This window comes from Dermochelys coriacea, chromosome 3 (assembly GCF_009764565.3).
Source record: "Dermochelys coriacea isolate rDerCor1 chromosome 3, rDerCor1.pri.v4, whole genome shotgun sequence".
Lineage (NCBI taxonomy): Eukaryota > Metazoa > Chordata > Testudines > Dermochelyidae > Dermochelys > Dermochelys coriacea.
In genome coordinates this window covers 132,642,387-132,664,706 of record NC_050070.1, presented here as the reverse complement: position 1 = coordinate 132,664,706, position 22,320 = coordinate 132,642,387, and the positions used below count along the sequence as shown (strand labels likewise).

Sequence of the window (22,320 nt, the reverse complement as noted above, 5' to 3'; positions counted from 1 at the left end):
GATTGTTTAGTCTGCGGAAGAGAAGAATGAGGGGGGATTTGATAGCTGCTTTCAACTACCTGAAAGGGGGTTCCAAAGAGGATGGATCTAGATTGTTCTCAGTGGTAACAGATGATAGAACGAGGAGTTATGGTCTCAAGTTGCAGTGGAGGAGGTTTAGGTTGGATATTAGGAAAAACTTTTTCACTAGGGGAGTGGTGAAACACTGGAATCCGTTACCTAGGGAGGTGGTGGAATCTCCTTCCTTAGAAGTTTTTAAGGTCAGGCTTGACAAAGCCCTGGCTGGGATGATTTAGTTGGGGATTAGTCCTGCTTTGAGCAGGGAGTTGGACTAGATGACCTCCTGAGGTCCCTTCCAACCCTGATATTCTATGATTCTATAATTTGAAGTTCTCTGGGAACATCTGAAACCTTCAGATAATAATGGGAGTGGGCCCAGCAGGAGATTAAATCTATGCGCAGAGCGAGGGGCTGATTATAGAAAATTGGCAGATTGCCCAAGAGCTGCTAGGTCTGCAGCTTCACTTTTATGGAGCTCTGGAGCTCCATGCAACTGCTGTTGCAGAGCCTAGCATTTCTGTAGGACAGAACTGCACAAAACTTCCTTCCTATGGATCTTAGGAGTTCTGCATGTCTGAAGCTTTAGCCCTGTGGAGCTCATTGGACTGAAGCTCAGTTCTAGCAGAGCTGAGGAGCTCTGCCGTACCAAAGCTTTAATCAACCCCAAACAAAACTCTGGCATAGCCAGACAAAACTCTTGGCTAACATGAGCCCAGTTAGATTAGAAGATTAGACAGCAGGCCAGTGGCAAAGCTGGGGACAGAACCAAGTTCTTCTTAATCCCAGTCCAGTCTCTAGCCACTATTTTATTACTATAAATTTAGGAGAATAAACTAAATTGGTAGAAAATAGCTTTGTCCTGGTAATACTGCAGCCACACGAGAGGGTTGTGATAGCATAACTATTTTGATTAAAAAAAAACAAACACACCCACAACTGAAATAGTTAGTACAAAATGCATGTGTAGATCAGGCCTAATAACTCATCTTGTGCTTTGCCTGGGGCTGTAATGCAAGCAAAGCATTATCTCACTGGACCATATTTGTTGGATTTCTTCCCTCCTGGTGGCTTGAGAATATGGTCAGGGAGAAGAGAACCACTTCCTTTGCTCTAATGTATTGACACCAAATGTTTTCAATCAAGCCGTGAATGGGGGGGGTGAGGGGGTCCTCATGTGTCTTGCGGTGAGCACACAACAAACAATGCCAGGAGGAGGGATCTGTAGGAAACTGCGGGTATCGCTACTGCAGGGCCAGCTCCGGAAACCTAATTACAGACCGGGCAAAGTAGAGAGAGCTCACAAATCACTTATACATTTCCCTTAGCTTAGCAGCTAGGTGATGCATAAAAAGGAACATTTGGTTAAAGAGTCATATATTTGGAGGACACTGTCTCATCTGGCATGATTCAGCAGTGCAAGCTGTAACCCCAATGCCTCAAGAGCTGTCTCGGTCGCCTTTTCATACAGTGGACTTAACATTGCCATTAGCAAAGGAACACATGGCTTTTTAAGTGATGTTGCTTTTTAAGTGACCATATGCTGATTATGTAATTTCCAAGATACTCAGTTGGGCACGCTCCTACAGGCTGATTCGCACAGGTGCTCACACGCGGAGGCTTGCTTTTGCTACTAACGCACACACACACACACAGACTTGTTCACAGTTTGATATTATTTGAATCATGGAATTTTGACCCAAGTGAGGTTAAACTTGAGTCCTGTCTCTGCTGCATAGAGGGTGCCCTATTCTAACTGTCCACATTTTTGTACAATTAACCATCATGAATCCCTCAAAATAAAAATAAATCTGTTTAATGACCTTTGTGAAATTAATTGCTTACCTGTCCAGTTCCTAGAAGATAAGAGTCCACATCAGAAAAAGCCACCATCACCATCATTTTTAGTAATCTCAGCAGAGAGCTCAAGAATTAAATGAGTCTGAAATCTGAACTGTCACTAGAAGTGGTCTCACGCAGTCTGGGTGGGGCAGTGTAGGGAAGTTTGCATTGCTATCACCCATGTTTTTTCTGACTACAATCTCCAGTCCACAGCTGCAAGTGTAGCTGTTTTCTCCAGCACCTAATTCACTCTAGGAAAAAAGGTCTTTGAGAATCCCATCTTAAATTGTCTGAGTTGTTATTTGTATTATTTATACAGTATCTCAAAATATGCTAAGTGCTTGTTATACTGATAAAAAGAACATGATCCCCTGCCCTGAAAAGCTTACTGCCTAAAATTTTACAAAATGCAATGTGTAATAGAAACATGGGACTAGAGGGAATGGAGGATAAGGATTACAATAATATGATCATGTGGTTACTTAGGTTGTTATATTCATGTCTTGGTTGTTCCATTAAACACGTGTGTGTATGTGTAAAACATATATATGTATATGTATATAAACACACATACATACACACTCTGCCTATGTCTATATTTATCACTGTGTCAATCATGATATACTGTAGCAAGGGGGTGTGGTCTCCCTCCCTGAAAGACGGGGAGAAAACCACAACTGCCCCCTGGTGGGCAGAACCAGATACCTGTGGCCACCCTGCTGGAAGCAGAGGGGCGGGACAGGAACTATAAAAGGCTGGCCCTCTAGCTCAGTTGGGGCAGAGCTGCTAGGGGAGCAGGATGTTGCCTCCTTCCCCCTCTGCTAGAGCCTTGACCCGACAGAGGCTGCTACAGTATCAGAGGGACTGCCAGATACCAGGGACACTGAGGGTGGGGCTGCCACTCGCCGTTTACCCCAGCGAGGCCATTCACAACCCCGGAATCCAGGTATCCCCTGACTGGGAGTGTAGGAAGGAGCCTAGGGAAGCCAAATAGGGCTTAGAATCATAGAATCATAGAATCTCAGGGTTGGAAGGGACCCCAGAAGGTCATCTAGTCCAACCCCCTGCTCAAAGCAGGACCAAGTCCCAGTTAAATCATCCCAGCCAGGGCTCCGTCAAGCCTGACCTTAAAAACCTCTAAGGAAGGAGATTCTACCACCTCCCTAGGTAACGCATTCCAGTGTTTCACCACCCTCTTAGTGAAAAAGTTTTTCCTAATATCCAATCTAAACCTCCCCCATTGCAACTTGAGACCATTACTCCTCGTTCTGTCATCTGCTACTATTGAGAACAGTCTAGAGCCATCCTCTTTGAAACCCCCTTTCAGGTAGTTGAAAGCAGCTATCAAATCCCCCCTCATTCTTCTCTTCTGCAGACTAAACAATCCCAGCTCCCTCAGCCTCTCCTCATAAGTCATGTGCTCTAGACCCCTAATCATTTTTGTTGCCCTTCGTTGTACTCTTTCCAATTTATCCACATCCTTCCTGTAGTGTGGGGCCCAAAACTGGACACAGTACTCCAGATGAGGCCTCACCAGTGTCGAATAGAGGGGAACGATCACGTCCCTCGATCTGCTCGCTATGCCCCTACTTATACATCCCAAAATGCCATTGGCCTTCTTGGCAACAAGGGCACACTGCTGACTCATATCCAGCTTCTCGTCCACTGTCACCCCTAGGTCCTTTTCCGCAGAACTGCTGCCGAGCCATTCGGTCCCTAGTCTGTAGCGGTGCATTGGATTCTTCCATCCTAAGTGCAGGACCCTGCATTTATCCTTATTGAACCTCATTAGATTTCTTTTGGCCCAATCCTCCAATTTGTCTAGGTCCTTCTGTATCCTATCCCTCCCCTCCAGCGTATCTACCACTCCTCCCAGTTTAACACAGGCTTGGCTGTGTTACTGACTGCAAGCTGGCTAGAGTGTTGCAACTGGCTTTCCCCACTGACAGACCACTCCGTGTGGCACTGTTAGGGCCCTGGGCTGGGATGCAGTGGAGTGGGGGGGGGCTGTGTCCCTCTACCCCCTAGCACCCCACTGTCAGGGATGGTAGCCTCCCTACCTTTATACCAGGAGGCCTGCATTGGTCTGATGCCTGTGTTATGGTGAATCATATTAAAGAAGTTCTGTATTAAAATCACAAATGAGTTTGATTCCCCATAGTTTAAATTAAATTTACAAATTAAGAGGTCTCTTGGTTTTACTGTTTCTCTCCCTCTGTGTGAAACTTGCAAGCTGCTAATTGTGTTAGTGCATCCTAAGAGAGAGACTTGACGCAATACTTTGTGACAACAGAAGCAGCACAGACTCCCTATCCTTTTGTTGTATTTATCTTGCTTTGTTAACAATTGTGATTAAAATAGAGCTAGAGGATGTATGTGGATGGATGCTTGGTGAATGATCAGGGAGGTGCCAGCCTAAGAATCCAGTGGCCATGGGCTGAAGAAGCCGTCAAGTGGAAACAACCTTGCAGAACCTGTGTGTGTGTGTGTGTGTGTGTGAGAATGAATGTGTGAATAAATTTGAAATTGAATGGAATGTTATAGCTATAACTGCTTACTATGATTCTTTCTGTATTCACAACAAATGTGGCATTTTGCCTTTTCCCCTTTAATAAGATCTTGCTGGCTTTTATTTTATTGGTATAACACCTGCTTGATCTAGGACACCAGATGGTTTAGCTGGCTGTCCCATCAGAGAACTAATACCTCCTAGACTGCTGGGCTGCTCTGCCTGACAACGGGCCAGAGCTCCTTTACCTGATTGCTGTCACGCCCTAAGTGAGGGCCCTAGGCATATAGATTTACTCCTGTGGGCCTGACTGCAAGCTAGAGCCATTAAGTGAGTATGGCCCCATCCTGATTGAAGGCTCTGGTCTACAGACTTGCCGCCACCCGGCCCGACTGCGGGCCAGACCCATTGACTGTGTGCTGCCCCGCTCTGGCTGAGTGTCAGGGCTACCACACCCAATTGATACCCAGCCTGGACTGAAGGCTAGGGCCTATTAACTGTTGGCTAATTCCCCCTGAACAGAGTCACTCTAGGAGCGTCATAGTGAGGGTGTGTGGTCTCCCTCCTTGACAGGTGGGGAGAGAACCACAATCTCCTTACATATACATACATGAGTAATAAGCTGAAGACTTGAAGATATACAGTGGGCACCTTAAAACCTCAACTGACCAAGATACTAGCAATAACTATGGTGCTGGATATTCCTGTACTGAGAATAGAAGGAAACCTGCTCTGCAGGATGGCAAATGCAGAGCTGATAATAGTGGCCGCTGTATCAGAGCAGATTGGTAAATATCATGCTGTTTGGTAGCAATACACAGAAAAGCCCGTGTGAAAAGTGCAAACGCTAAGTGGTAATAATATCAAGATATTTGTAAATATCATGCTGTTAACACACAGTAGTCACAATGTGAAAGTCTATAACATCCACCATCACCCAGTCAGGATGAATGAATGTAAAAGTACCAATTTCTTTTGAGAAAGCAGGATACAATGACAGAGGCTGACACGTGGATTTCAGAATGATTACAGTCCCCTCACTGAATCATCTCTGAGATCCATCCTATGCAGAGGGCCATTACAGGGTTTGTGCATCTTTTAAGTCCTGCTTAAGCCTTGTGCTGGTCCTCTTCACACTGATGAACTTCATCCTTACTGCACAAGATTCCTGAGCTTAACCAGATTCCCTAATAGAAATGACCCCCCCCCCCAAAAAAAGAGAAGGTGGAGGGAAATCTACACACTCTGTTCTCAGGACCCTAAAATCTTTGACACTCACCAAAAAAAAAAGTACAGAATACAAGAACCTACCACAAAACTAGCTGAGAACTGATTGCCACTTTCAACATGAGCAAACTTGGTCTACACTAGGAACTTTTGTTGGTATAATTGCATCGCTCAGGGGTGTGGAAAATCCATACCCCTGAAAAACATAGTTATACCCACCAAATTTCCCTATACACAGTGCTATGTTGATGGGAGGGTTTCTTCTGTCAACATAACTATCACCTCTCAGGGAGGTGGAGTACCTATGCCTAGGGTTACCATATGTCAGATTCCCAAAAAGAGGATACTGATGGAAGGGCGGAGAGGGAGCTGCAGGGAGGAGGCAGGGGGAGGGAGAGCTGGAGAAGGTACAGTTGGGGAAGTTGGAGGGGGTACCGGCAGTGGGGGTACTCACTGGAGGTGGGGGGACAGGTCACTCCCTGTCACAGTGGCAGGGTGGCTGATGCAATCCCAGAATGCAGCCACAGCAGTCAGTCAGTACCTCCCTCTGGGACCCCCTCTCCAGAGCTGGGAGTTGGGGCCTGGGTGGGCACGATCCTGCAGCTGTGGGGAGGGACCAGTCAGGAAGCAGACCAATCAGGGCTCTTTCTCAGCTGCAATGTCTGCTCTGCAAAGATCTCGGACATTGCCTGTTATTTGAAAAATCTACCAGGACAGAAGATGGAGCCTCAAAAAAGAGGCAATGTCCAGGAAAACCCGAAAATATGGTAACCCTACTGTCAAGGTTCCTTCCCCACTCTGAACTCTAGGGTACAGATGTAGGGACCTGCATGAAAAACCCCCTAAGCTTATTTTTACCAGCTTAGATTAAAACTTCCCCAAGGTACAAACTATTTTACCTTTTGCCCCTGGACTTTATAGCTACCACCACCGAGCATCTAACAAATATATAACAGGGAAAGAGCCCGCTTGGAAACGTCTTTCCCCCCCAAAATCCTCCCAAACCCTACACCCCCTTTCCTGGGGAAGGCTTTATAAAATCCTCACCAATTTGCATAGGTGACCACAGACCCAAACCATTGGATCTTAAGAACAATGAAAAAGCAATCAGGTTCTTAAAAGAAGAATTTTAATTGAAGAAAAAGTAAAAGAATCACCTCTGTAATCAGGATGGTAAATACCTTACAGGATAATCAGATTCAAAACATAGAGAATCCCTCTAGGCAAAACCTTAAGTTACAAAAAGACACAAAAACAGGAATCTACATTCCATTCAGCACAGCTTATTTTCTCAGCCATTTAAAGAAACAGAATCTAACGCATATCTAGCTAGATTACTTACTAAATTCTAAGACTCCATTCCTGTTCTGTTCCCAGCAAAAGCATCACAGAGACAGACAGAGAGAGAGGCTTTGTTTCTCCCTCCCTCCAGCTTTTGAAAGTATCTTGTCTTCTCATTGGTCATTTTGGTCAGGTGCCAGCACGGTTATCCTAGCTTCTTAACCCTTTACAGGTGAAAGGGTTTTTCCTCTGGCCAGGAGGGATTTTAAAGGTGTTTACCCTTCCCTTTATATTTGACACCTACCTATCCCAGCGCAGCATAGGTAGCATCTTCACTAAGCAGTACAGCGGCATTGATGCAGTTGCACTGCTGCAGCACTGTATGTGTAGACAAGCCCTAAAGTTGATTTGCCCACTCCGATGTTCTGTTATTGTGTTTGAGATGAAGTTGTATTCTTCCTACTGGTAACACTGGACAGGGTTATACTGTGCACTTGCATGTTCAGCAAAATCAAGGCATGGGTGCATCGGGGTTAGAATTTTTCCAGCTGTCTCTAATGCTGTTATTTCTTGGAGAAACCAATTGAAAATGTATTTTTTTAAAAAAGGAAATATAACGTGCAAAACTCTTGGAAAACTGTAAGGAAGGGGTTCTTTTTTAGTTTGATTGCTTGAAAAGACCTAGTGGACAAGGGGGGCTCCTGGTTTATCATTAAGTCAAATATTGTTATAAATGGAAAGGTATTAGCAAGAAAATAAATGCATTCAAGTCATTGCTGCAATAACTGCGTATGCCTGATGTGTTAGGGGCTATTATTTCAGACATTAGACCATGCAGTCATTTCCTTTGTTTCTCCGATTAAAAACAGAAAAGACAATACTGTCTCTGCAGTCAAAAGTAATGTGCATTCAGAGCCATTTCCACCACGCAGGGCGTAGGGCAGCAGAATGTTTAGTGACTCTTGATTCCATCACTGGATGGGAAGAGGTATCCCTTTTCCATTTTGCCCAGGGCAGTGAAAGTGTCTGCATCAGAGCAACTGCATGTTCATTGCTCTGACTTAGCATTCAGGCCACATTTGCTGCTGTTTCCTCTCACACTCAGCCCAGCTCTTTCTCCTGTATACTGAAGTCATCAGGCAAGCAGTGATTCCCACTGCCTGATACCAGCTAGCACACTGCACTTAATCAGCGAGGAGTGGCTCTATAATATGAACTCCCAGTGCATTCATTTCAGCAGATGGGACTTGTGGGAGGAAGTGGAGAAGGGAGGCAAGTGCTCCAGCCATGACCCTTAATTCTTTTTAAAACAGGAACTGTTTTTTCTCATGTGTTGAAATATTCTTGCAGACCCTTGAGTTAGGACTTGTCCCTGTTTCCAGAGTTCAATGGGAGTTTTGCCTTTGACCTCAATGGGAATAGGAAGAGGCCCATAGTATGTCTGTCTTCTCACTTTTCTGATAATGCTTCTGGATCTGTGAAGCTGTTGATCTACTAGCTTGCAGTAAATTACAGTCAATCAGCCCATCCAACACCTCAGCCTCTCTCTCTGCCATCTGCCATCTCTTTGTGGATGTCAAGTCATCAACTGAAACTCAACCTGGCCAAAATCGAGTTGTTGATCTTTTCCCCCAAACTCTCTCCTCCCTACAGTTCCTCAGTCACCATTCACAACACCTCAGTCCTTCAGAACTTTTGGATGAAGACTGTTACCCAGGGTTTTCAGAACCCAAAGCGGTGGTAACATAATTGTTTCATTCCAGGTGGTGTCAGGAATAAATCAATGGGAACACAGCAATTCTGTCTGATGAAAGATGAATACAAGTAAACGTGCTCTTATCTAAAACTACAATTTATTAGATTTAAGCACACACAGACATAAGCAATAGGTTTAGACCATCCCAAATTACCTAGAATCTGAGATGGTATTGAGTAATTTGCAGCAAGTCAGCAATAGCTGGTTGCTTCCCACCGGGGAGTCTGGTGTCTGGAAAAAATTTCTCAGGATAGCTTCAGAGAACTGCTCCAAAGTACACTCTATTATCTAGTCTTTTTATAACTAACTTTTACAAAACTCCTAGATCATACTGATCCCTACTGGATCATCACTTCTCCTAACTTCAATAAACAACTTATCAACAAACGTTCCTAACAATCTTAGTCATAATAAGCTTCCATATCAAAGGCACTGGAATTCAAAGTTTTCATCCACTTATTTTCTTTCAGTCTCAATTTGTTGACTCTTTTTCTCCCCTCCTCCTATTCTGATTATAAGAAACTGCAAATACAGCTAGCATCTGATCTTGCCTCTAGAAGCCCTGTTTGTTCAAATTAACTCTTAACTATGTGGTGTTCTATTTTATTAATTAATGGTGGCTGAATGCACAAAATATGGTTGCACTTAGCTTGATCAAAATCTGGGGTACACAGACCCCACAACTCAGGGGCAACTCAGGTGATTTATTATTGTTTAATTTATCAATTTGTTCCAAAATCTCCTCTATTGACACCTCAATCTGGGACAGTTCCTTAGATTTGTCACCTAAAAAGAATGGCTCAAGTGTGGGCATCTCCCTCATATCCTCTACAGTGAAGACTGATGCAAAGAATTCATTTAGCTTCTCCACAATAGCCTTTTCTCCCTTGAGTGCTCCTTTACCACCTTAATTGCCCAGTGGCCCCACTGATTTCCTGGCAGGCTTCTTGCTTCTGATGTACTTTAAAATAATGTTGCTGTTAATTTTTAAGTATTTGGCTAGTTGTTCTTCAAATTCTTGTTTGACCTTCCTAATTATACTTTTACATTTGATTTGCCAGAGTTTATGCTCCTTTCTATTTTCCTCAGTGGGATTTAACTTCCAATTTTTACCAGATGCCTTTTTGCCTCTAACCACTATTTTTACTTAGTTGTGTAGACATGGTAGCACTTTTTTGTCCTTTTACTATGTTTTTTAATTTGTGGTATACATTTAATTTGAGCCTCTATTATGGTGTTTTTTAAAAGTTTCCATGCAGCTTGCAGGCATTTCACTTTTGTGACTGTACCTTTTAATTTCTGTTAAACTAGCTCCCTCATTGTGTAGTTCCTCTTTCTGAAGTTAAATGCTGCTGTGATGGGCTTCTTTGGTGTCCCCTTCCACAGGATGTTAAATTTAATTATATTATGGTTGTTATTACCAAGCAGTTCAACTATATTCACCTCTTGGACCAGATCCTGTGCTCCACTTAGAGCTAAATCAAGAATTGCCTCTCCTCTTATGGGTTCCAGGACTAATTGCTCCAAGAAGTAGTCATTTATGGTGTCAAGAAACTTTGTCTCTGCATCCCATCCTGAGGTGATATGTATCCAGTCAATATGGGGATAATTAAAATCCACCATTATTACTGAGATTTCTATTTTTATAGTCTCCCTAATCTCCTGAAGCATGTCACAGTCACCATCACCATCCTGGACAGGCGGTTGGTAATATATCCCTCCTGTTATATTCTTATTATTCATGCACAGAATTGCTACCCATAGAGTCTATGGTACAGTTTGAGTCTTTAAAATTTTTACTATGTTTGAGTCTGTTTTTTTTTTACACAGAGTGCCCTCACCAGCCCGACCTACTCTGTCATTCCTATATATTTTGTATGATCATGTTACCATGTCCCATTGGTTATCATTGTTCCACCAAGTTTCTGTGATGCCTATTATATCAATGTCATCATTTAATACCAGGCACTCAAGTTCACCCATCTTAGTGTTTAGTCTTCTAGTATTTGTCTACAAGCACTTATAAAAATTGTTTCTTTTTAGCTGTCTGCCATTATGTGATGTAATTGGTGGGATTCTTTTTCATTTGACTGTTTCTCTTCAATTTCTACCTGTACTTTATCATCTTCCATTCTTGCAACCTTACTAGGATATAGAAAATCCCCATTAAAAGAGCCTCCCCTCAAACAGTGTGATCCTCTGCATCTGTTGGCTTCCCCCAGCCCTCAGTTTAAAAATCCTCTACAAACTTTTTAATTTTGCATGCCAGCAGGCCTGTTCCATTTTGCTTTAGGTGGAGCCCATCCTTCCTCTGTAGCCTCTCCCTTCCCCAAAAGGTTCCCCAGTTCCTAATAAATCTAAAACCTTCCTCCTTACACCATCGTCTCATCCATGCATTGAGACCCTGCAGTTCTACTTGTCTAACTGGCCCTGTGCATGGAACTGGAAGCATTTCAGACCATGGAGGTCTTGGACTTCAATCTCTTACCTAACAACCTAAATTTAGCCTCCAGGACCTCTCTCCTACCTTTCCCTATGTCACTGGTACCTACATGTACCAGGACCACCAGCTCCTCCCCAGCACTGCATATGTGTTAAACTTTATATGAGATTCACACAAATATTGTTTCAAAATCAAGCTAATACCTACTATTTTTGTGGGACTGTGAGACTCTCCCTTCTCTGAGCATGCTGTGGGTTGTTGCTAAATCTGATATCAACAGCACAAAGATCACTTGTGATGTCATCATTCTTTTTGCTGCACTTTGGTTCAGAGACTTTACTGATCCAACTTTGGCACCAGTGAATATTGTGGCTGCAGGGTCAACAGTTACAAGTAGCTAAAACTACAGCGCCTAAATATGGTGATCAGTGCTATATAAGGCTCCAATCCTGCAATGATTTATGCAGCATGCTTAACTTTATGCACTGTGAGTATTCCCATTCATTTCAATGCAACTACTCATATGGCTTGATTTTCTGAGCTGCTGAGAACCTGCTGCTCTTCTTGAAGTTAACTGGAGTTGTGAGTGCTCAGCACTTCCGCAAACCAAGCCCAGAGTGTGTAAAGTTGGCACATGCATATGTCTTTTCAGGCTCAGAGCCGAAATGTGGATACATCAGATATTAGAGAGACAAGGTGAGTGAGGTAATATCTTTTACTGGATGATGGATGCAATAAAAAGGTTTCCTCAGTGCTTGGGATTGCTGCTCATGAGTGGCTACCTATTCCAGCTTTCTCTCCTCTCCCATATCACCTTAAATGCATGTCTCTAGTGCAAAATGTATTTCTTTTATTCTCACAGTGATTAGAATGGCCCAAACTCTTTCTCTTGGCATTATGCATAGCGCTCAGTGATAGCTTTCTGGGCTAAAGGTCAACACCCCGCTGCTGCCTTAAGTCTTGCCTCGGTGACACTAACCATCACAGCACACTATTAGAAAGAAAATATTTTTTGCCTGATTAAGGGAGTTAGACGTCCCAGGTAATTGCAGAGGACTCTGCACATTGCACTCGGAAAAGAACACTAACTGTACTTTGTCTTGCCAACCAGCAATTAGTAATGTGTTAGCAAACAATGACTTCACAGGATTTCTCTGGAAAATTCAGGACAGGGGGCACACTACAAAAACAGAGGTCCTGATTTGCCTGCTTTTGATACTGGTATAAAGAAAGAGTAACTCCATTGAAGTCAATGGAGTGACACCAGTGTAAAACAAGCATACGTGGGAGGGGAAGCAGACCATGGAGTTTATATGCTGGGAGCAGATGCACTGCACCAGCATCACTGTCAATACCCTTCAACCGCTGCCTTTTGAAGTAGCCCCCTGTTTGGCCAGCCTATTTTATAGTGCTGACAATTGTCTGTCCAGAAAAAACGATGCCAATGAACTACTCAGGAGTTACAGGCTGAAAGCATCAAGCAATCTATAGCTTTAGGATGATTAGGCAGCCTCAGATAGCTGGGAATGTAGACGTTCCCCTGCCCCCTCCCATTTATAAAACTGAAAGAAATCCTTGTTTTCCATCAGCCCTGAGCTGCACAATTGCTTTGCAAGGATCTAAATGGTGAAGCTGTAGAAAAAAGTATGTAGCTGCAATTTATGTTGCTTGTCTTCCCTAGTATGCAGTCACTAAGGATGGCTCAGGGCTCCTTAGCTACCATCCTAGGTATTATGCGGTGTCTGGTGTTGTAAGCATATTAAAGCCTGAGGCTAGAAGTGGGAGAGGGAGTTTCCCTTCTCCCGCTGCCCTACTGGGGGATGGGGAAAGCACATCCTGCCCTCAGGCATAAACCCTTTAGGATTGGGCGGGGGAATGATTCTTACCTGGCAATGATCTTACCCCAAAGCAGCCACCCATCACTTCCTAAATGCCTTGGGGCACAGAAACCCAGATACAGGAGGTGGCCACTGCAGATGGCTCCCCTAAAGACATCGAAGGAAATACAGACAGTCTCTGAGCCCTGAGACGGGGGGGTGGCAGATTCCTTTCCCAAATCTGAGCTGAGGTTTGTAGATAGCAAAAGAATCTGAACCCCACTCTGATTTCAGGTGTATTCAGGATTCTGTGCAAATCTTTCACCCTTCCTTAGTATTAAGACTGCATATTCACTCTTCCAGTCCATTCCAAGGCCTCATGGTGTAAATCAGGAGTAAGCCCATGGTAGTTAATGGAGTTATACCAACGTAAAACCAGTGTGAGATCAGAATCAGGCCTGACCTGGGCATTTATGATTATAAAAAAGTCTGGTTCCTTCCCACTATATTCTATTGTATCATTTGCTGGGTAGTATGCCACATTGCCCAGTGACATATGATTAATGCCTATGTAAAAAGAAAAGGAGTACTTGTGGCACCTTAGAGACTAACAAATTTATTAGAGCATAAGCTTTCGTGAGCTACAGCTCACTTCATAGCTCACGAAAGCTTATGCTCTAATAAATTTGTTAGTCTCTAAGGTGCCACAAGTACTCCTTTTCTTTTTGCGAATACAGACTAACACGGCTGCTACTCTGAAACCAATGCCTATGTAGTCTCAGTAAATCGTACTAAGAATGCAGGAAATGCTGTCCCTGGAGACATAGTGACAACTACAGATGCCTAAATGATGCTGTTCTTTATCTTACCTTCACCTGAGCTTTCTAACCCTCCCCCTCCTTTCCAAGGACTAATCCTTTTTTTTAGAATGATTGCATTACTCACGAGCGAATATTTTTATCAGCCAGCTACATTCACAGGATACTGGAGCATTCATTTTTACTATCTTGTTTCCCTAAAGGATTTCACCTTGAAATGTCACTTGCATTTGCTACTCTCCTGTTTAGTCATTTGCTGCTGTGCGTACTGCAAAAAAACACATCTCCTTTGCCCGGGCAGTCCATTTTTACTGAGTTATATAAAGTACTATATATTTCTCTTGCTGTCTGTGTACAGCACTTGCTGTTAGTCTACTTATAATACATGTTAGGGAGTTTTCATAAGTAGGGCATTTCTTTTCTGTCTTGGAAGAAGAACATAATGAGTGTGAGCTTATATGTACAGAGGGCCAAATCCTGATACTCTTACCCAGGCAAAACTCCCAGAGGCCAGATTCTTATTTACACTAACATCCTTTTTGGTAGTCTAAAGGGGCCTTTAAAGTGAGTGTAAACATTTAAGGCCTGTTTATACTGCCAGAGCATTGTAAGGGTATGTCTACACTACAATAAACCACTCATGGCTGGCCCAGATCAGCAGACTTGGGCTTGTGGGGCTCTGGCTGTGGGGCTATAAAATTGTAGTGTAGATGTTTGGGCTAACGTTGGAGGCCAGGCTCTGGTATCCTCTCCCTCACAGGGGCTCAGAGTCCAAGCTCCAGCCAGAGTTTGAACATCTACACTGCGCTTTTATAGCCCCTCACCCCAAGCCCTGCAAGCCCAAATCAGCTAACCCGGGCCAGCCGCGGGTGTTTTACTGCAGTGTAGACATACCCAAGGCCCTTGGAATAAATGAGAAATCAGGCAATCGGGTGTTTTGCCTGACGAAGAACGACAGGGTTTGGCTCATAGTGTCTTTTATCCCAAAGCACTTTACAATTACCAGGGAAACAAGTACATATGAGCCACAGAAAGCACAACACTCAGCATTGATAGGCAGCCACTAGGGCCATGAAATGTGGTAGCTATTTGACAGCAACAGAAACACCACACAAGAGCTTAGGGCCAGGATATGTAGAATCACTTCCCATTGATTTGGCAAACTTTTAGCAGGCAGAATGTAGTTACTCAGGCTGGCATTTAGTTATGACTCCAGGGGTAATATCCCTAGTTTTACCAAAAATGTCATCGGCTCTTTAATGATCAGATGGGGAAGATCTCAGATTGATGCGATTCCAACAGCAAAATAGCCCTTAACAATCTGGGAGACTGTTTCAGAGAGAAAAGTACCACCTACAAGATAATCAATACAACTTCATGCAGCGTTTACTGCAGATCTTCCATTTAAGTACTGATCCAGACTAACCCTACTTCACTTAGTAGAGCTGACAGGATCATAGCACAAGGAGATGTAGCAAGCTACATACATGAGAAGCAGCATGAAGTTATTTGTATGCTTGGTTGCATTTTTAGTGTATATAGCATCATACATTGTGTCATTAAATATTACTCTATGCACTGATCTAGTGTGTCTTGTCTTTACCTGAGTGTGGTGTCTTGAACGTACTTTAATTAGAAAATCCTTTCTAATCTGATCTTCTGACAGAAATTTGATAAAGCATTATAGAAACTCTTACTGAAATTCCAGTAATATCCATGGAGTTACATTGTTGTAAAACTGGGGTAGCACAATGGTAAATCAGGTACCCAAATTTTGGATGGATTTGGAAAAAACGAAATGGGATACATTCTGGTCATTAAAATTGAAAGTTATGTAAGTCACAATAAGGGTAATCAATTCTCATTCGTTAGGACATAAATTGATCACCTGCAGGAGACCAGAAGGAATTTTTTGTTAATGTACAGCATAGCATAATTACTTGAATTATAGGGTAGGGACTTGGTTTCCCTCAGCAGCACTGGATATTGTCCATTGCTGGAGGCAGAATACCAAATTTGATGGCCCAATGGTCTGATCAGGGATGGCAAATCCTTCTTTGCCATGGGGAAAACAGATATTTCAGTAAAGAATGACATCATCTTTAATAGTATAGGATCAGCCGCGCCCAAATCCGGCAGTCCTGATTAACAACCTGAGTGGCCTGCTCAGGCAATGAGACTTGGTTAGCAATTGTGGTTATAGACCTAATCAGATTGAACCAGAGACTTGAAATTTTGCAGCAGTGAGTAGATTCCATATTGGTTAATTTGAGGTTCCTGGGGAAGAATTTCACCATTATCTATCTCATTACTTTTGCTCTGACAGTAGTTGCTTTGGGAAGTCTACATCGCTGGCAGAAATGTAGTGTTTTAAATGCAGAATGATGGGGACCAGTGGTAGTTTTAAAGGCATCTAAATATCAGAGGTCAAAAGTTTCACATGGCCCATTCATTACGTACAATTGTAACAAACCCCCGACAAGGCATTGTTACCAGGTTTGAACCCTGAATCTTCAGCACAGATTTCAACTACTTGAGCTACAGGACTAACTACATTTCATTTTCAAACTAGAGGAGAGAGAGTGAGGGAGAGAGAGAGGGTATATGTGTGTGAGAGAGACAGAGGAAGGAGCAGGAGAGGAAATCACAAATTTTCTTTCTAGGGATATTCCGTCTGACAATCAGCAAATATTCAATGGGGCAATTTCTCCTACTGAGTCTTTCCCTGCTGTATGCCCTTCCTATTCCATTCCCCATGCTCTGAATTAGAAATCTATGTTATCATTTGTCCCTAAGGTCTTGTCTACATGAGGAAGATGTACCCATTATACCGATAGTTATACTGGTATGACCCCCCCCATGTGGACACTTATTCACATATAAGAATGGCTTTGTTTGATTTAGTTTAAACATCTTCCCAAGTGGCATAAGCTAAACTGGAAAAGGTACTCAAAGTAATAAAAGCTTCCACACAGGGAGTTATACTGGAATAACTATAGTTGTTTAAATTCATACATTGGATTATACTAAAAAAAAAACCTTTCCTGTGCAAACAAGACCTAAATTACTTCCGAACAGGACAATACCATTTCAAAAAGCAATACAAAATCAGTTCCTGCAACGCTTAAAGACAGTTCCTGTAAAGAGGTCTCTTAAGCAACCCACAAAGACAGACAGGCGCCTGCAGATTTTACATGCCTTTACTTGAAAAACTGATCTTGCAAAAGTGGTTCATGGTCCTTTGTACTGTCTACCTTAAATCTCTGAAGCTGCTGACCCTTTATGGAATAATATCACTCACGACCTTTACCCCTTAGGAATATGACTGTGTAATAGGATTGCTGTCTCATAGCAGTGCAGTTAATTTCTGAAATACTGCCACCTAGTGACAATTTAGAAATGAAGCTCAATCAACTCAAATTCACAGATTTCAGTGTGCAGGTTTTATTTATTTTTATTTTTGTGTGTTTTGTATTTTGCTAATTTATTTTGGTTCGGTTTGGGGATTTTTTTATTTACCTTTATACCACATACCATGGCAGCCTCAGTCCTGCCCCTGACATCATCCTTATCTCAACTAGTTGTTGTTTATTAGAAATCTCTTGCAGCGCACTGTGAATGCCCACAGCACTTTACAAACTGAGGGCCACCTCATGCACTCCCTTTAGAAGTATGGTGGTGAGGAAAACAGCATAAAAAGTCTTACATTGTATCAGTGGGAGAAGGAACAAGCCAGTGGAGAATCCTCCCCCTTCCCTCCAACTCTACAGAAACATTTAGATCAAACTTGGGACAATTGAGGCTCTTCAGAGACCCTGAGAGAGTTGGCCAACAGGAGGCCTGTTCTCCAGAGCATCAGCAGGAGTGGGTGGGTGAGATTCTGTGGCCTGCGTTGTGCAGGAGGTCAGACTAGATGATCACAATGGTCCCTTCTGACCTTAATATCTATGAGTCTATGAGCCCCCTCCAGACTCATCTGGATTTCCCTATCAGAATTCTCTTATGCAGAATCCCATTCCACAAAATCAAGCCTGCTTTGAAAGGCAAGTGTTGGCCCAGCTATGGAGTGGGAGCAAGTTTCCCAGGAGAGCTGCCATGGGAGACAGGAACCCTGGAGAGAAGTGCAGATGCACTAGGATACCCTATTAATTCCTTGGCCTTCTGCATACATATGTAGAGCTAAAGGATTTTGCTGTTGATCCGTAGACTTCCATTATTTGGGAGGGTCATGCCCCCCCTCGCAACACACACCCATCACTATGGACCCTACCCCACTGCATGGCAGGATGATTTATAGAAACTCCACAAGCTGAAACACATGGCGTTTTCTGGCCCTTGCACAGTTTTCTCCTGCAGAAGGTGTGAGTTGGCTCATAAAACACATTCCCATGCCCTGGAGTTTTAAGACATCCACATTATTGAGGTTAGCAATTATAACATCAATAATGAGAGGTAGGTCAGAAAAGGAGGGATTCACTTCTACGTTGAAGTAGATTTTCGTGCTTGAAGCTGGAACAAAAGGCGTTTGCTCAGTTTAGATTATGGTGTATTTTCGGAGTGCTCACATCACTTCTGGCCAGAGAGAGAGGCTACTTGAGACACAGCGGGCAGGACTGTTGTACAAAGGTGACATATAGGTCATTTCCTCAGCATGTTGTGCAAAAATCTGGGAGTGTGGGACCAACCCTGTGTGCGCTTGTGGAACATGGACGAGGGAGCAGAGACTCAAGAGTGCACCCACAGCAGGTGCAAAAACCAACATTGCGAGGGCACCGGTACCAGCCTTCGTCTTGCACAACACAGTGCATGAATGCCCCACAGGCTTGGGAGAGCCATTAAGGTGCCATCTGGAATTAGAGGCAGAGTTGGGTTTCCTGCCTTATTGGTAGGGTCCTACCAAATTCATGGTCCATTTTGGTCAATTTCCTGGTCATCGGATTTTAAAAATTGTAAATCTCATGATTTCAGCTCTTTAAATCTGAAACTTCATGGTCTTGTAATTGTAGGGGTCCTGACCCAAAACGGAGTTGTGGGGAGTCGCATGGTTACTATAGAGGGGTTGTGGTACTGCTAACCATACTTCTGCACTGCTGCTTGCTGTGTTGCCTTCAGAGCTGGACAGCTGGAGAGTGATGGCTGCTGGCTGGGAGCCTAGCTCTGAAGGCAGAGCCACCACCAGCAGCAGCACAGAAGTAAGGATGGCATGGTATGGAATTGCCACCCTTAGTTCTGCGCTGCTGCTGGTGGGGTGCTGCCTTCAGAGCTGGGCACCTGGCCAACAGCCACTGCTCCCCAGCCAACCAGCTCTAAAGGCAGCACAGAAGCAAGGGTGGCAATATCACAATCCCCCCTAAAATAACCTTGTGAACCCCCGCAACTCCCTTTTGGGTCAGGACCCCCAATTTGAGAAACTCTGGTCTCCCCCATGAAATTAGTATAGGATAAAAAGGATAAAAGCACACAAAAGAGCAGATTTCACAGTCCATGAGGTGTTTTTCATGGCCATGAATTTGTTAGGGCCCTAACTATTGGGCTAGGTGGGAAGCACACACTGAAAGGATAGTGCATTTCCTGCGCTCCCTGGGAGCTCTTGGAAATAATGTGCTTCTTGCAGCTCCCAGGGTGTGCAGCCCATGCAACATCTTTTTAGAGGGTGCAGTGTGAGGGTCCCACCTAGTGTGAAGTCTTCTTCCAGCTAATAATTTTGCCAATGTTAATATTTACTGTTGTATACTGTTTTCAATCATATATTTCCAAGTGCTTTATCAAAGGAAGTATCATTGATCCCATTTTATGGACAGGGAAACTGAGGCACATATATATTTCCACAGTCACACAGCAGGTCAGTGACATAATCAGGAAGAGAACACAGTCTCCTAATTCCCTGTCTTGTGACCTATCCACTAGGACATGCTGCCTCATGTCCAAGACTCAGCCAAAATCAATTCCTGTCAGAGAAGCAACTTCCTGTATATGTATCAACTATTTTTATTATAATCAGACACTTTTAAAAAATGAGTACAGGTATATCATTTTTTTAAATCATAATATTTTGGAGTTTTGCTCTAAGAAACTTTTATAACACCCTCTTTACCCATAATCCAACCCTTCTTTAACCAAAACATTTTTATATCCAAATCATGTTTGGTCCCCTTGAATGAAGCACTTACCCATTAACTCCCCTGATTGTCCTAAGCCCTTTTTATCTGAATGCTGTTGATGTTGCTGACACGTCTTGTCTCTTTGGATAAATGAGGCTGCGCTGCAATCAGATGTTCAAAGCCAGATAAGCCCTGCACACTGTGCATGACTATATCTATTAATGTTTTCTTATGTTTGCTTTTTTTAGAGTATGAATAAACTGTTAAAGGGCTGGCAAATCTCGCAACATGAGGTTTTCTCGAAATTACACGCTCTGCATGGTGCAGTAAACTAAGTCTCCACATTTTTGCCTCTGTGTATGCTTCATCCCTGCAAACTAAGTGGAACACCTTTTATGGAACCCCAGTGCTTAGCTTTGCTGCACAATAACACCACATATCCTGACCCCCTGAGGCTGTTTTCTGCCACTAAGGATGCTTTATGCTTCCAGAAAGTTGGATTAACCAGTGTGACAGGGTCGCGCCAGATGGCTATAGGAGAGTAATAGAAGGCAGATATATAAGCCTCAGGCTAAGTAGGTCCCTTTTCCCTGGGTAAGGTAACAGGGAAGGTTCCAGAACAATCAGAAACCTTCTGGAGACAATTAAGACAGAGAGGCTGATTAGAACACCTGCAGCCAATCAAGAAGCTGCTAGAATCAATTAAGGCAGGCTAATCAGGGCACCTGGGTTTTAAAAAGGAGCTCACTTCAGTTTGTGGTGTGCGTGTGAGGAGCTGGGAGCAAGAGGCACTAGGAGCCGAGAGTGAGATTGCGGACTGTTGGAGGACTGAGGTGTACAAGCATTATCAGACACCAGGAGGAAGGTCCTCTGGTGAGGATAAAGAAGGTGTTGGGAGGAGGCCATGGGGAAGTAGCCCAGGGAGTTGTAGCTGTCGCACAGCTGTTCCAGGAGGCACTCTAGACAGCTGCATTCCACAGGGCCCTGGGCTGGAACCCGGAGTTGAGGGCGGTCCTGGGTTCCCCCCAAATCCTCCCAACTCCTGGTCAGACACAGGAGGAGTTGACCTAGGCTGTGGGTTCAGAAAAACGGCCAAGCTGAGGGCTGCCATGAAGCTCCTAGGTGAGCAAATCTGCCAATAAGCGCAAGACCCACCAAGGTAGAGCAAGAACTTTGTCACACCAGTTACATGGGGAATCCCCAGGTGGCTCAGAGCTGGCATAATATGTGCCTGACACACCCCTTCCAATCCCTCCATGCCAGTGCTGGTTACAGCCACTGGGGATTCCCCCATGCCAGAGAAATAAGCAGCTGGGGTGGGGAGGCCAGTTTCAGCTTCTTTTTGCCGTTGGAGTGCCACAAAGGGAGCAGAACAGAGACCGGGATCTGGTTTGGAGTGTGGAGGCCTGTGAACAAAAATGTTTATGGAAATGCATAGCCACATGTTGCTACAGCAGTTACATGAGCAAATAGGATAAAGCACATGTAAGCTGATAGCTAGATGCCCAAATATCCATTTGCACTGAGGGAGCATTCAAGTTAGGGGATGGAGAGAATCAGTTAGAAACTGACCTGGAAGGAGGGGGAAAAGAAGAGGAAGGGAAGGAAGCAATGTTAGAGATCAGTTCAAGGGATCTGTGGGGGGGATAAGGAAGTATCTGCTTGGGTTGGGAGGAAGAAGGAAAGATAGGAGCCACAGAAAAGGGAGAAAAGAGAAAATCTCAGATTATTTTGGAACTCATCCTTCGAAGGTGAAGGAAGTCCTGCAATTCAGTCTCCAACTCTAGATCAGTCCTGGAATCCTCACGAGCTCAAAAACACACACAAGGAGCCAAGGGCATCTGTTCAGAATTGCATTTAAAATCTCAAGAGACCCAAAGATTATGGAAAGACAATGAAATAAAGCTCTACAGAGTGCACTGACGCTAAAAATCTATGGTTGCCAGCTGCCTGGTAGCCATCTGTCCTCATCATAGAATACCAAAGAGGAATGTCCCATGGACCTGGCCCCTTGCAATTCTGCACACCTTTAGGCTCCCAGATAGAAAATAGCAGCTGCACAGTGGCCAATGGCAGTAATGGCACAGCAGCAGTATACTATCAGAGAGAGTGAAAGGGCATTTCCAAATGAGATAAGGACATGATGTTGACATTATTGCCCCCTTAAGAGAGGGCTGAAACCACCCCCCTGGGTGTTTCATTTTAATACCTTAGGTTTCATTTAGATTCCATTCCCAAAGGTGAGCAGCCAATTTCCTTTTCAATGAATAATTCAGCCTCCCTGTCTATTGACTATTTCATGTGTCATCTGCAACTCCATGTGTCACAGTTCATTTCTGACAATATCTCCACACCAGGCTGGAAAATATTTTTTCCTTTACTTATTACACAATATTTGCTAATTCTTCCGCTTGAAGATCAAAGTGCTTGGACTTGCTCCAGGGAAGGATTTTCTAGCCTGTGGCTGCA

General features: G+C 43.7%; 1 long non-coding RNA gene across 1 annotated transcript; it reads right to left on the bottom strand.

The window, feature by feature from the left end:
- Positions 1-1,146: 1,146 nt before the first annotated feature.
- Positions 1,147-20,498, bottom strand: LOC122459410. Its single transcript, XR_006280096.1, has 4 exons — positions 20,357-20,498; positions 16,293-16,296; positions 8,228-8,232; positions 1,147-1,159 (listed from the first exon to the last, which is right to left on the bottom strand). It is a non-coding gene; the product is annotated as an uncharacterized LOC122459410 (long non-coding RNA).
- Between the last annotated feature and the right edge of the window lie 1,822 nt (positions 20,499-22,320).